At 46.4% G+C, this 15,807-nt stretch overlaps 1 long non-coding RNA gene across 4 annotated transcripts in view; it reads left to right on the top strand.

The window, feature by feature from the left end:
* The first annotated feature begins 4,864 nt into the window (after window positions 1–4,864).
* LOC104860210 overlaps window positions 4,865–15,807 on the top strand; it is a 29,216-nt gene continuing 18,273 nt past the window's right edge. For all 4 annotated transcript variants that reach the window (XR_004517950.1, XR_004517951.1, XR_779613.2 and 1 more), the window contains exon 1: window positions 4,865–5,008. This is a non-coding gene — a long non-coding RNA (uncharacterized LOC104860210). The remainder of the gene's footprint in view (window positions 5,009–15,807) is intronic.

The following is a 15,807-nucleotide window of genomic DNA, read 5'->3' as shown; positions in this document are numbered from 1 at the left end:
GAGAGCCCAGTGTTCACACGTCTCCTCCCAGAGGCCTTTCACCTTCACCCATTGTTTCCTGTCTCTAAGCAACATCCCTGCACTACACCCGGCCCCTTCCGACCACGGTGTCTTGATTTTCAAATGATCTTTTGTGCAGAACTCTCTGAGAGGCTTTGTGGAAATCTGAATAGAGGCCATTCATGAGCTTTCGTACACATGCACACACGGGCCTCCTACAAGGCCCTCATAGATCTGTGAGGCCCAGCTTCCTCTTCCTGAGGCCGCACGTCCTCTAACCGCCTTCCTTGCGTTCCTGGCCACACAGTCACGGTCAGCTTCTTCTGGGGAGCAGCACTCGGCCCCTCGCTGCTGATCTGCCTTGACAGGGTCCTTCATCCTGTTCAGGCACAGTAGATTAATACAGGGTTGGGGTCGCTAAAATCAAACCATTCTAAGAGAGACCATGCATTCTGAGGTCAGAAACAGGGAAATACAGGGCCAGGGATTTGGCTCAGTGGTTCCACTGCCTGCCTTGCAAGCACAAGGGCCCGTGTTCGATCCCTGGTACCACATACACACACACGCACACACACACCCCACACACACACACACCCAAAGACTATTAGGCCAGGGATTTAGCTCAGCGGTTCCGGCACCTGGCTCACAAGCACAAGGACCCAAGTTTGATCCCCGCTACCAAAAAAATAAATAAATAAACAGGGAACTACAGATCGGGAGTGGGCAAGGAGAGCAGTGCGCCACGCTGGTGGTTGCTCATCAAGGGTCAGGAGTGGTGTAGATCATTTAGAGATTTGCCACTGCTCCCGGTTTCCTTTTCTTTCCATTCTCCCTTCCCTCGGTTTCCTCAGCACGATGCGCTCTCATCCTCCCTTGCTCGACATTCCTGCTCAGATTCTTTCTCTCGTCCTTCTCCTCTTTATCTTCCCAATGGGGTTTCCATCCAGAGCCCACCTCCGGCTTTTCGTCTCTTTATGTCCTCTGTGCTCCGTTGCAGACTCTCCCGCGGTCCCGGGAGCGGGAGACAGGGCAGGTGGCCGGAGAGAACCAAAGGTCCCCCCGGGACGCACACCTGTTCTCAGAGCCTCAGGGACCTGTGCTCGCCTGCCCAGCGGGCAGAGACCGCACCGACTGAGGGAGGAACCGGTGTCCCCCAGGCAGACAACTCTTTAACACACGACAGGGACAAAAGTCAGCTCTTAGGGAGGGCGGCGTCTCGGCGAGTGACTCCCAGATGGTCTCGGGAGTCCCGGGCAGAGTCTGTGCTTCCTGACCTCTTTTTACATCTTCGAAGCTTAATTCCACTGGAGTTTCCTTGGGAACAGCGCAAGCAGGATTCACACAAAGGCAGCGCCAGGGAGAGCAGAGCCCTGGCAGGGCTTTAGGAGTCCATGGCACTCCTCTGGTGACAGAGTACAGAAGTCGTCAGGGCCGCTCAGGTACAGTCTACAGAGAGCAGAGCGACCCAGTGAACCCACAGCTGCCCAACTCCGTTATGGCGGATCAACATCCAAACCAGACTCATCCTCTTTGGGGAAGGGAAGCCCTTTTCTGTTTCATGTGACAAAAACTCACATTTCATGGAATCTAAGAAGCTGAACAGCACAAGTGCTGCAGAATTCTCACAGGATAAGAGAGAGCAAATGGGAATCAGGCAGATTCGCTGGTGCTCCCTGACTCAGGCGGATCCTTTCTAAAAGACCGTGCGATGGAACAAAGGAAAGCTCCCTTTTCAGGCCTTTAGTCGGGGGTGGGGGTGTCTTTCTGGTGACACAGCAAGTGTCAAATGAACAAAACAAAACAAAAACCCCAGCAACAAAGGAAGATCTGTTTCAAAAAAGTAAATACTATATATATATGTGTATGTATAAAATATGGCGAAACATTTATATAACAACACTGAGCCAGAGCATAATCTTCACTGTTTGTTTCGCTCCGAGTATGAGAAGTTACCGATGTACCACCAAGGCCTTTCTGCAGGCCCAGCCCTGTTGCTGCATCTACTGGGAGTCAAGTGTGTCCTCACCGGGATTCTCCGCTGCCTCACTGCAGGGCCGGGAAGCCGCCGGCCACTCACACCGCACCTGTCGGGAGGTGGATCCCTGCAGTCCCCTCGTGGGTCCTCTCCTGCTAAAAAAACGTCTCCCTCGTCTCAGACTGCGTGTGTACCGTCCATTCTTGTGCTTCAACTGCAAGAGGCCTCACCCGCTCCTCACTGACCTAAATAAAAATCGTTACACTGTGGCGGCTTAGAGCACACGGACTCAGCGCACGCTGGGCCCCGGGTTCGATCCCCAGCGACAGTGCATATAAATATATAGGGGTAGTGGCAGGAAAAAGCAAGACGTGGGGGGGCAGTGAGTAGTGCCCATTACTTAAGCGACACCCAGCGCGTCGTTATAACTTCCCACACCGAACCTGCTGTTTTACAAACCCTAATCTGCTGCTCTCTCCTGTCTAAGTGAAGCTGTCCTCCTTCCCCAGAGCAGCAAAAGGTAAAATACAATCTTCCGTGAACATTCCTTTCTTTCCATGCTGTAATAAAGACCCTTGGAGGAGGAAGGCCTGGCCCTTGGGAGGTACTTACTGTGGGGCCCGGGCTCTAAGCGCAACGGAGGTGAAAACTCTGACGTCCCTGGGTCTGCAGAAGGCGACAGCACGGCCCAGGCCCGGATGAGACCATGGACAGAACCCCAAGCCGGGGCTGAAACAGCAGCGCCCTGGGGACGAAAGGAGGGGAAAGCCCAGGGTGACAGCTCGGACCTTTGCTGACGACCCCAAGCCAACAATGGGCCTCTTTCGCTGATTTCATTTACGCTTGTGTCTTGCATTAAGTCAGTCAGCAACCGATTTCCCCCTTTTAACGGAAAACACCCAACTCGGAAACAGCCTCGCTTAGGGCAAAAGTTAATGCTCCCTTCTCTCTGGGGGCGCTACAGTAGGATGGGTGGGATGGTGTCTGTGAGCAGGAGCCTGGCAGAGGAGGGCTGCTCGGTGAGGGACGCGCGGGGGACCTCGGTGAGGCTCGCTGGCGCCGCGTGGTGAGCATGGAGCGCATGCCTCCCAGCTCAGCTACTCAGGAAGCTGAGGCAGGAGGAGCACAAATTCAAGGCCAGCCGGAGCAAGGTGGAAAGAACCTGTGCCAAAGATAAATTAAAAGGGGCTGAGCACGCAGTCAGGGGTAGAATGCTTTCCTAAGGACTGAGGCTATCATCTAACACCTAATTCTTCTCTGGGGGATGGAGGACTGAAAATTCAAGTCCAGGGCCAGGAATGTAGCTCAGCAGTGCTGTGCCTGCCTTGGGCACAAGGTCCTGAGTTCGATTTCCAGTACTGATAAAAAAATTTGAGCTCAGCAACAGCAATTTTAGCGAGGGGGGCGATGGGAGTGCAGCCCTGGTGGGTGCAGCTCAGTAAAAGGCCTTGGGTTCAAGGCCCAGGACTGCCAAACAATCATTTTTTTACACTTGATACAGAAATCATGTACACAAACACACATACACACCAGGGTTTCTTGACCTTGGCACTGTTAATATTCTCAGCTGGGGCCCTGTCCTGAGCACCATAGGGTACTTTATTTGTTTTTTGGTTTTTTGAGACAGAGTCTCACTGTGTAGTTTAGGCTGGCCTCAAACTCATGGTGATCCTCCTGCCTCAGCCTCCTGAGTGCTGGGATTACAGGTGTGCACTGCCATGCCCAGCTGTAGGGTGTTTTAGAAGTGTACCACTGCCCTCAATCTAAGGCTCTCTCCAAGTTACATCAATAAAAATTATCTGGCACAATGGTGCATGCTTGTAATCCTAACTACTTGGGAAGCTGAGGCAGGAGGATCATCACTTCAAGGCCAGGCTGGGAAACTCAGTGAGACACTGCCTTTAAAAAATAAATAGCCAGGTGTGGTGGTGAATGCCAGTAATCCCAGCACTGGGGAGGCTGAGGAAGGAGGATCGTTACAAATTCAAGGCCAGATTGACTAAAAAAAAAAGCTTACATAAAATATGTCTAAGTAACACATCTGTCTCACACTTGCATTTATACTATTATGCTCTGATAATAGAAGTGGAACATCAAGGATTCGTTAGAGAATAAAATGGCTTTAATAAATTCCCAATTTTTCCCGAGTTAACAATTTTTGATTCATATTCAGATAAAAAAGTTTTTCTATAAGAATCATGAACTATAGCAAATACATTAGCATTCATTCTTAGCCAGGCACTGCCCTAAGGAAATAATTTAATCCTCAAACAGCCCCCTAAGAGATGTGATTCAACTGTGCCTGTCTGAACAGCCAGCCAATATTGTAAGCGGCTGAGCTTGGAGAGGCACATAGACCGCCCGGATCACAAATCTGCTCTCATAAGCGTTCATGAGTGAAAAACAACATCAGTGACAAAAACCAGGCCGAGGACAAAAAGACAATTTGCACACTGCTTATTTAGTATTAAAACCATGACTTCTGCCAGGCATGGTGGCACATGCCTGTAATCCTAGCATTCGGCGAGGCTGAGGCAGGAAGATTTTAAACTCGGACCCAGCCTGGGCAATTTAGTGACTAGCAAAAATAAATAAGAAATTAAAAAGGGTTGGGGACGTAGCTCAGTTGGGGGAGGGCGTCCCCAAACAACAGCACAGTGATGTATTGTTATTACGAGCTTGAATGATAATATCCCAATTCCGTTATTTACTGGCAATTGAAATAGTTAAGTAAGTTTTCAGTTGTAGAAAAGCTAGCAAAATACGCCCAGTTCAAAAAACTCCCTAACGTTGCATTGCATTGAAAAGAAAGTTCTGGAGGGTGGGGGTCCCCGAGACGGGGCGGGGCGGAGCTGCAGCGCCAGCCCCGAGCGCATGCGCACAGGGGCCTCCCGACGCCCCCGAGAGATGTGGGCGCCCGGCTTCGCCCTCAGAGGGGCAGGGGAAGCGGGGTGAGGAGCTGCACAGGCCTGGGTCCTTCTTGAGAACCAGCAGCCCCGTCGGGTCGTCAGGTGGAGGGACGTTGAAAAAGAGGTGAGCACTAGAGCCTGGCGCGGTGGGGCAGGCCTGTAATCCCAGCACTTGGGAGGCAGAGGCAGAGGCAGGGCTGGGCTACTTAGTGAGTGCGAGGCCAGCCTGAACTACAAAGACAGACCCCGTCTCCAACAGACAAGAAAACCCAAAAACAGAGGTGAGGGTTGCAGCAGTCACCACCAGGGAGACTGAAGTACCGCGCGCAGACGCCAGAGGGAGCCAGAGGCTTCGTGCTCAGACAAGAAATGGGCAGATGGGAAACTACGCTGACAGAGCCCGGCAAGCGGCGTCCGCAAAAAGGGTTTAAGAGGGGCAGGGTCTCTAGGGCGGGCTGGGGAAGTCTAACTCTGTGAAACCAGGGGTCAAGATAGAGACAGCTGTTCTTTCCAAGCGCCCAGATCTCGGCAAAACAGCACAGGCAAACAAAGAAGCAGGGCAACATGAGCGGGTGTGTTGGCACACATGGTAATCCCAGCACTGAGGGAGGCTGAGGCAGGAGGGTGACAAGCTTGAGGTCCACTAGGGCACCTTGGTGAGATCCACAGAAAGGCAGAGAGACAGACAGAAAGAGTCACAGAGAGACAGACAGACAGAAACAGAGAATATAAAAAAAGAAAACTCCCAAAGAATTGAGAAAATAGGATCTATGAACTAGCCAACAAAGAATTTAAAATGATTATCTTAAAGAAACTCAGTGAGCTAAAGGAGAACACAGAAAATTAAGGGAAGTCCAGAAAATGATTCCAGAATAAAATCATAATATCCACAGAAAGAAACTACAAAGGAAAGGACCAAACAGAAATTCTGGAACTGAAGACTAAATTGAAAATCACTACAGGGAGGCAGAGGAAGGGTCTGTAACCCTGCAGGAGGTCACGCGGAGGCTCTGGCTCAGATGAGCGAAACAGATGAGGAGAAGTGGATAGAGCCTCGGGTCAGCAGGCCGACCTCGGATTTGTTATGGAGGTCTGAAAGGAAGAGGGGAAAGGGGTAGAGCGATCATAGGAGGAATTTATGACCCACCCTTCCCCAGTTTTGAAGGTAGAAACGAACATGTAAATCCAAGAAGGTGCACGTGGAGACACATTATAAAGAAACTGTGACAGCTGGCTGAGACAGGAGGCTTGCAAGTTCCAGGTCAGCCTGAGCTACACAGTGAGGCCTTGATTAAAAAAAAAACACAGGAAAGAAAAGTCACAGATAAAGAGAGCAGCAAAGAAAGCAGCCAAAGAAAATTGATTTGTCACCCAGATGGGAGCATGTAGCTGATTACTGGTGGAATTCTCAGCAGAAATCTTGCAGACTGGAAGAGAATGAGACTGTAGTCCCAGCACACGGGCAGGAGGCTGAGGCAGGAGGGTCATCCCAAGTTCCAGGCCGGCTCAGTTTTCATAGTGAGTTGAAGACCAACCTGAACTGCTTAGCAAGTCCTTGTGTGAACAAACAACAGAATAAACTATAGGGGCCGTCACAGGGGGTCCCCAGGTTCTTGCAGTAAGAATCAGACACAATGCTCTGGCTTCTCGCAAGGGGAGGGGGGAAAAGTAATTATTTTGAAATGAGCATTTTTTAAAAGCAGGAAAGTTTGTGAGGGAACAGGACTGGGGAATAAGAGAGGAATGGAAATGGCTCCCGGGAGCCAGGTACCTCCCGAACAGTTGCCCACACAGAAGCATTTTGTTCTTAGCAAACCTGTCCTCGAGAGGAAAATGTTTAGCTTCTGGGATCTCTATCAGCCCCTAACTGACCTAGGGAAGGGAAACAGCAATTCCAGGGAGCTCCAGTCTCCCGTGGGGGGCAGAACAGTGCTCAACCTGCGCTCCCTTTCCCGGGCTGTCCCACCTGCGGGTGGGGAAATCCCGGGGTAGTGGGACATAGGGTGGGTGATCTTAGATACAACATGAAGGGAATGATTGATGAAAGAAATAATCAATAAACTGGACATTAAAAGATAACAACTTCTGGCCGGGCATGGTAGTGCACACCTGCAATCCCAGCACTCAGGAGGCTGAGGCAGAAGGATCCCTGTTGAGTTGGGGGCCAGCCTGGACTAATAGGAAGACCTTGTCTCAAAAAACTAAACGAACAAACAAAAAATGGTTAACAACTTTTTGTCCTATAAAATATACTGTCCAGAAATTGAGGAGAACCTAGGTATGGTAGTGCACGCCTATCATCCCAGCACCTGGGAGGCTGAGGCAGGAAGATTGCACAAGTTTGAGGCCAGCCTGGGCTGCATAGTGAGATGCCGTCCCCAAAGAAGAAAAAGGAAGAACGGATCAACTCATTCCATGTTCTGTTGCTATCGCAGCACAGATAGACGAGGACAGCAGCTTCCTGCAGGGCCTGATCAGCTCCCAGGCCTCTCAGATGCCATCGGAGAGGGAGGTAGGACTTTAGCACCCGAGTCTGGGGCCCTAATCACTACCTCTCCAGCACCATCACAGCTCAGCAATTATACCTCTTGGTAGTATTTAGCCAGATCATCTTCCATCCACACCAAACCCCACACAAGGGCGCTCATAGCAGTGCTTACTTGAGATCACCAATTCTCAGAAGCAACCAAGTGGTCCATTAGCGGGTGAATTGATGCATCCAGAAAATGGACAGTAATTAATAATATTAATAGCAGTTTAATGTTTTCTGATCAGCCATTAATTTCTTTACAAGTGGTCAAGTGAGATTTTCCTAAGATTCTTAATCTTTAATGATTATAGAAGCGCAGTTTCTATAGTCATAGGATGTGTGAAAATGTTTATGATTTAAATAGGTAGTCGTTTAAGAAATAAAATGAATAGGGCCTGGGGATTTAGCTCAGTGCTTAGCTCAACACCTGCCTTGCAAGCGCAAGGACCTGAGTTCGATCCTTGGTACCAAAAAAAAAAAAAATGCTGAAAAGAAATAAAATGAATTCTTTTTCCCTTAAAAAAGGAAATGGAATAGTACTCAATGTTGAAAAGAAAAGAGCGAGCGAGATAAAGAAATACAATGAATTCTTTTTCCCTTAAAAAAGGAAATGGAATAGTACTCAATGTTGAAAAGAAAAGAGCGAGCGAGATACGAAGGACACAGAAAACTTCAGTGCGCACAGGGCCAGTCTTTGCAGTCACTTCCTGTGTCCTTACACTGCCTGACATTCAGCTAAAGGTATTACTGTGTGCACAGCAGGCTGGTGGGGCCCAAAGGCTGGCGGGAGGAGGGGCAAGCCGGCGGGATGAGTCTGCGGTAATAGTACAACGGTGGATACATCTCATTGCGCTTCTGTCAAAACCAAAAGCTTTGAGGATGTAGCTCAGTGGTGCTTCCGCCTGCCTCCAAAGTGCAAGATCCTAAATTCAGTACAAAAACAAAAAACAAAACAAAAAAAAACAAAAAACAAAAGCTCTGGTGGTTTTTTTCTGTTTGATTTTGGTTTTGGTTTTTTGAGACAGTGTCTTGCAGTGTAGATCAGGCTGACCTTGAACTCACCGTGTAGCCCAGGCTGGCCTCCAACTTAACAGGGATCCTCCTGCCTCAGCCTCCTGAGTGCTGGGACTGCAGGTGTGCAGCACCATGTCTAGCTTATGAGTTTTTGTGTTTGGTACAACAGCAAGAGTGAACAGCAAGAGTAAACTGTGCTGTGCAGGTGGAAATTGTGTGTCAATGTTGGTTTGTTGGCTTTAGGAAATTCACTGGCTGCTGCAGGTCAGTGGTGAGAGAAGTTATGCGTCTGTTGGGGAAGGCATGTGAAAATCTCTGTATGTTCAGTTCAGTTTTTCTATGAATCTAAACTGTTCTCAAAAGAATATTTATTTATTTATTTTTAATTTATTTTGGGGGGTGTCGGGGGTCAAACTTGGGACCTTGCACTTGGCAGGCAGGCAGTGGAACCACTGAGCTAAGTCCCTGGCCCTCAAAATAATATTTGTTTTTTAAAAAATGGAAACCTACAACCAAGAAACAAAAACTTTCAACAACAACAAAAACTCCCTGGGAACAGAGGCAATGAGAAGGGAATCAAAGTATGTCACTGTAAAAGACAACGAACCCTGTAAGTTTTATTTTTTACAATGTTTATTTCCAGATGAGGTGGAGCACACTTGTAATCCCAGCAACTCAGGAGGCTGAGGCAGGAGGATTGCCATGAGCTTGAGGCCAGCCTGGGCTACATAGTGGGTCCCTGTCTGAAAAAAACCTAAAATAAATAAATAAATAAATATAAGTACATTTTTACTGATACATATTTACAGTGCATAATGATTACGTTCCTGGGGGGAGTTGCTGCATGTACATAACACATCTTAATTCTTTCTTTCTTGTTTCCTTCTCCTCTCCCCTTCCCCCGATTTCTTGGTTCCCCTCCCTTTTGCAAAAGATCTAGTGCCCTACTTCCTATCATCTTTTATTTTGCTCTGTGTTTATAATTTGGGTTTTTCATTGTGAAAGAAGCCATATGATAGTTAAATGTGTGTCTGATTTGTTTCACATAACATTATGGCCTCATGGTTCATCCCTTTTCCTACAAATGACTAAAGTTTATCATTCTACATTGCAGAGTAGTACTCCACTGTGTAAAAATACATTTTCTGTATGTATCCACCTGCTAAGAGGCATGTAGGCTGCTTCCACAATTTGACTATGCTGAGCTGTGCTACTGTAAGCATGAATGTGTCCGTATGACTGTGATATGATGTCTTTGAACCCTTGCAGGAGGATATCTAGTAGGGGAATAGCTGGGTCGAACGGAATATCTGCTTTTAGTTTTTTGAGTAATAGTCATGCCGATCTCCATGGTGGTTGTACCAGCCTACACTCCCACCCACAACGTGGAAGGGTTCCTTTTTCCTTGCAGCCTGTCGAGCATTTGTTATCTTTCCCTTTCTTGAGATTAGTCATTCTTTTTGGAGTGAGGTGAAATCTTAGTGTTCTTTTAATTTTCATTTTTCTAATGGCCAGAGATATTGAACATTTTTTTCGTGTATTTTTTGGCCATTTGTACTTCTTCTGAGAAGTATTTATTCATTTCAGTTGCCCGTGTTTTATTGGGTCTTTGTTTTGGGGGGGTCTAATGTTTTGAGTTCTTTATATATTCTAGATATTAGTCCTCTGTCCAAGGGATAGGTGGCGAAGGTTTTCCTTGATGCTACTATGAATGGAACTGTTTTTGTCATTTCTTTCTCAGTGAGTTCATTGTTAGTGTAGAGGAATGTTACTGATTTTACTGTGTTGACTTCGTATCCTGCTACATTACTGAATTTTGTGATTAATTCTAGGAGCCTTTGGAGGACTTTACTGGGACTTGTGCGTACAAAGAGCCATGTTGTGATGATTTGATCTCTTCCTTTCCTTTCTGATTCCCTTTTGTTTCTTTCTCTTGCCTGATTGTTCCGGCAAATGTTTCAAGTACTATATTGAATGAAGTGGTTGAGTACTCTTATCTTGTTCCTGATTTTAGAGGGAAAGCTTTCAGCTTTTCCCCATTTATTATAATGGTGGCCATTGATTTGTCATAAATTGCTTTTATTGTGTTGGGATAAGTCCTTTTATACCTATTTTCTTAGAATTTTTATCATGAGTGGATGTTGGCTTTTATCAAAGGCTTTTTCTGTGTCTGTTGAGATGATAAGATGATTTTTGCCCTTAGTTCTGCTTGTGTGTGTGTTACGTTTATTGATTTTTGTGTGTTGAACCATCCCTGCATCCCTAGGATGAACCCCACTTGCTCACGGTGTGTGATCTTCTTGACGATTTGCTGCATTTCGTTTGCTAGTATCTAGTTGACAATTTGTCTGTCTGTGTTTGTTAATGAGATCAGCCTGTAGGTCTTTTTTTTTTTGATAGGGTACTTTTAAATTTTTATTCCTTTTTTTATTTTCTTGTTTGCTCTTTTCTGTTACCTTTATCTAATTCTATTAATTTCCTTTTGCTCCTTAATAGGATTATTCTTTAAATTGGATTCTTGGTCTCACTTTTATCTCCTCCCTCTCATCTTCCATTGCCTAATTTTTCACAATTTTATTTTCATTCTCCCATTCCCCGCTCCATCATTTTTCTGTCTGTCTGTCTTTCTCTTTCTGTTGCTGTTGTTTCTGCTTTTTTGTGTTTTGAGACGAGGACTCGCTCTGTAGTTCCGGCTGGCCTTGAGCTCACCGTGTAGTCCAGGCTGGCCTTAAGCTCATGCAGCCCTTCCCCGTCTCCCGCGTGCTGCTGCGAGGACAGGTGTGCACCACCTCGCCCAGCTTCCTCCGCCTGTGCTGTATAACCGAAGCTTCACTAACCTGAGGTAGTTAGCTCTGCCATTTCTGTTGAATTCTTTTACATTGTCAGTGGAGGTAAAGTTGCTGCATTTAGTCGAGATTTACTCTACGTCAATATTTGGTTTGTCTTAGTGTTTATACTGTAATTACAGATCTCTTCTCTGTAGCTCAAGGTGATATATACAGGAAATGAAGACGTCAACTCATAAGTGATTCATTGCTTTTCTCTAACAGCTTTTAAGAGCTTGTCTTTCTGGGCCAGGGATTTAGTTGAGTGGTACCACTGCCTGCCTTGCAAGTGCAAGGTCCTGAGTTCAATCCCTGTACACTCCCACCCTTAAAAAAAGATTCTGTCTTTGTGTTGGACTTCTCGATTTGAACTATGGTGTGTCTCAGGGAAGTTCTTTTCTGATCTTGGCTATTTGGGATTCCATATTCTTCACTTCTCCTTATGTTAAATTCTTTCCCCATATTTAGAAAGTTTCCTGCTATTATTTCTGTAAACAAGTCTTTATATGCCACTGCTGTCTTTTGATTTTCCATGAATTCCAATAAATATTAGTCTTCTTTTCATTGTCTCAGCTGTTGGATCCATTTTCATGTTCTTTTGCTGTTTGCAAAGTACCTCTGAATAACTGGTCACTGACACCAGTCCTGTCTTCTGGTCTGACACTCTAAACTCACACTGGTCACTTTTAAAATTTGTATTATTCATCTTTGAGGCAGGGCCTTACTATGCAGCTAAGGGTGGCCTTGAACTCACTATGTAGTCCAAGCTGGCCTTGAACTCATGGTGATCCTCCTGCCTCAGCCTCCTCAGTGCTAGGATTACAAGCATGGACCACCACACCTGGCTGATGGCTGTTTTGTTCATCAAGTCCATTATCTGTGTCTTGAGCTTGTCAAGCAAACGGTTGATCGATTTTTTAAAATCTCTCCCTTTATCATTTTGAATAATTCAGCTGTTTGACTTTTTATTTCCTCTTTCTCAATGCCCAAGAATCAGCATTGGGAAAGGTGGAAGTTTTTGGAGGCATTTTGTTGCCTTGTCTTTTCATGTTTCTTTTGTCACGGTGTGTGAGTGCGTGTGTCACACATGTGTGTGCACTCAGGTTTGCAGATGCTTACAATTGAAGGACTTCGTGTTTAGTAAGAGGATTTGTTTATTTAGTTTCTGCTTTTCAGCAATGCGCTTTGGGCGTGGCTAACTACAGGCTTCTGCCTCTGTCCCAAGACTCCACCACCCCATTAGTTTGGGAGAGGAGAATGCGGTGCAGTTGGCCCAGCTCACAGTCCTCTAGGAACGGACCACAGTGTTGTTAAGGACACACAGGCAGTCCGGATGTGGGAATACAGAGAAAAACCTGTTAACAGGAGTGACTATGTCACCCTGCCAATAGCAACTCAATCACCAACAATAATAACATTCAAAGACAAACTGGATATCGATATACTGTAAGAACCGATAATGTATTGCCTTGAACAATAAACACTAAGACAAACCAAATATTGACGTAGAGTAAATCTCGACTAAATGCAGCAACTTTACCTCCACTGACAATGTAAAAGAATTCAACAGAAATGGCAGAGCTAACTACCTCAGGTTAGTGAAGCTTCGGTTATACAGCACAGGCGGAGGAAGCTGGGCGAGGTGGTGCACACCTGTCCTCGCAGCAGCACGCGGGAGACGGGGAAGGGCTGCATGAGCTTAAGGCCAGCCTGGACTACACGGTGAGCTCAAGGCCAGCCGGAACTACAGAGCGAGTCCTCGTCTCAAAACACAAAAAAGCAGAAACAACAGCAACAGAAAGAGAAAGACAGACAGACAGAAAAATGATGGAGCGGGGAATGGGAGAATGAAAATAAAATTGTGAAAAATTAGGCAATGGAAGATGAGAGGGAGGAGATAAAAGTGAGACCAAGAATCCAATTTAAAGAATAATCCTATTAAGGAGCAAAAGGAAATTAATAGAATTAGATAAAGGTAACAGAAAAGAGCAAACAAGAAAATAAAAAATTAAAAAGAAAAAACGAATAAAACTCCAAACAAACAAACAACAACAAAAATGAAGAGGAAAGAGAAAAATAAAGAAGGAAAGAAAGAAAATGAAATAAGTCCCCAAATTTTTTCTCTGTATTTTTGAATGAGTGGTTTGTTTCTAGGATCTGTAATTTTGAACTCCAACAAGATACGATTTTCTCTGCCTGGCATCATGGCCTGTGGGTTTGTGGGGTGGCATGTCCTGTGAAGAGGGCACTCTGTCCACTTACCCCTGCGGTAACTCTCTCAGTAAAAGAATGTCCTTGCTCGGTTTGGTAGATGGGACAAGCAGTCAGACTCCTGATCTGTGCTGGACGTAGGCAGCAGGGCAAGGGTTCAAGCAGTCTGCTGACTTTATTTATGTCAGAACTTTCAAATTGAGCTGCCTCTGAAGCCACATGTGCCAAGTTCTGTGTCCTTCCTAGCCTGAACTTAAATGTTCCAGCGGTCTGTGTCTCGCCCATTTTCACTCTGCAGCTATATCATGGACTGTGTCTCACCCAGTCACTGTGGGAGGGTAGCACTGGAAGGCCTGAAATGAAATTGTTTTGTACCTATTCTCTGGCTCAGTCTTAAATAATCAATCCTCATGCTGGGGATTTACCTCAGTCGTTCCGTTGTCTGCTTCACAAGTGTAAGGTCCTGAGTTCGATCCCCGATACAAAAAAAAAAAAAAAAGATCTCTCCCTGAAATGGTGCCTCATTGTTAAACACTTTCTGTCAAGTACTGCACTGGATTCTCCTGTCACATAGGAGTCACTTTTGGAGTGAAACTCCACACTGAGTTTGTAGTTGAAAATAGCTGTGGGCTTTTCTTGGGGCTAGTGCTGCTGGTCTGGTCTGTTGTTTCTCCCTGGAGTTCCCAACCCTGGGGCTTTACCCTGCTACTGCCTTTTTTTTTTTTTTTTTTTTTTTTTTTTTTTTTTAACCTGGGATTAAACCCAGGACCTAGGGCGTACCAGACAGGTGCGACACCACTGAGCTACACCCCCAGCCCTCACTTTCTTTAATGATACCAAACATCATATCTTTGGCTTGGTATAAAAACAGGTGAATATGGCCAGGTGGTGGCACACACCTAAAATCCCAGCAGTCAGGAGGCTGAAAGAAGCAGGAGGATCATTGCAAATTTGAGGCCAGCCTGAGACACAAAGTTCAAGACCAGCTTGAAGTACGAAGTGACACCCCATCTCAAAAAACCATACCAAATGAAGCAAAGCAAGAGAAAAAAAAAACAGGTGAACATAGCTAAGCCCTTCTTGGGATATACTCTGTGTGATGGTCTGGGGTGGCTTCATGTAACACAGGGGAGGGGGGACACTGGGCTCTCATAAAACAAGATGTTGTGTACATATTCCTGAAAATACTCATATGTGTCCTTGGCTTGTTGGTAGCTACAAACCCACATCACTGCTATGTTTAAACATAGTGTTAATTCTGCTCCAGTAGGTTCCAATGTCTTCGTGCTGCCTGGAGAGGTACTTTATTCAGGGTGCTTGCCGTGTAACAGGGCTTCTTATAACTTGTTCTCTGTGCTCTTGGTACATGGTTTGACCACATGTCTTGGTTACCTCCCAAGGGATCCTGTGGAAGATGGGTATGATCAGGAGTTCAGACACATGGTGGTGGATAGAGCGGACTGTGCTTCAAAGAGACAGGACAGTGAACACCCTGTCCCTGAAATGCCCATTTTACACTCTCACGACTCTCCCTGAGCCAAAGGGGCACAGTAGGCAGACAGGGACCAGAATGTCCAGGTCAGGATCCTATAACAGGCTCTGGGACAGACCATGTAACAGGTCAGGATCCTATAGCAGGACGGACTCCTGCTGGCTGCAGAACCTGCCTTCCCGCCCAGACGCTACATCAGCCACTCCCTGGAGTGCGGGTCAGGTAATACCTTAGAGCAGGAAAAGGGTGTCGCGGGTGTGACCACAGCCCTCCCTGCGGGAGCAAGCGCCTCCTGGCCAGTGCTTGTCCAGCCATCGCGCCAGGCCTCGGGAGCAGGGCTGCAGCTGGACACGCACCCCTCGTGGACCACTGCCTAGCACAGCTGGTGCCAGGCGCATGTCTGTGCGTGGAGTGCATGCCCCGCGTGGGGAGCTGCTGGACACCTTCTCGCTCCTTCTGGACCCTTCGCTGTTCGTTAGCATCATTTTGCCCTGTGCTTTCCCATTAGTGCCTTAGTTAAACCTTTTCTCTTAAACAAAACGAAACAGGACCAAAATAGATATATTGTGCACAACTGACTCACTTTAGATCAAAGGAACCAGATAGATTAAAAGTGAAGAGACGTAAGAGTCTGTGAAAACTGTAAGAGAACAGCAATTGATAATATCAGGCAGAATCAGACTGGAAATCATTGTTCCAAGAAACAAGGCAGGCTACTATGTCAGGATCACAGTGACCTCATAAGGAGATACAACCACCAACAGGTCAAAGATGAAATCATTAATAAACAAATACCTTGAGATAGAAAAAAATGTAATGTGCCAGAATTTATGGGATGCAAAATAAAGGGT

This window comes from Fukomys damarensis, unplaced genomic scaffold (genome assembly GCF_012274545.1).
Source record: "Fukomys damarensis isolate Sample0158 unplaced genomic scaffold, DMR_v1.0_HiC HiC_scaffold_19, whole genome shotgun sequence".
NCBI lineage: Eukaryota > Metazoa > Chordata > Mammalia > Rodentia > Bathyergidae > Fukomys > Fukomys damarensis.
This window is presented reverse-complemented; position numbering and strand designations above follow the sequence as displayed.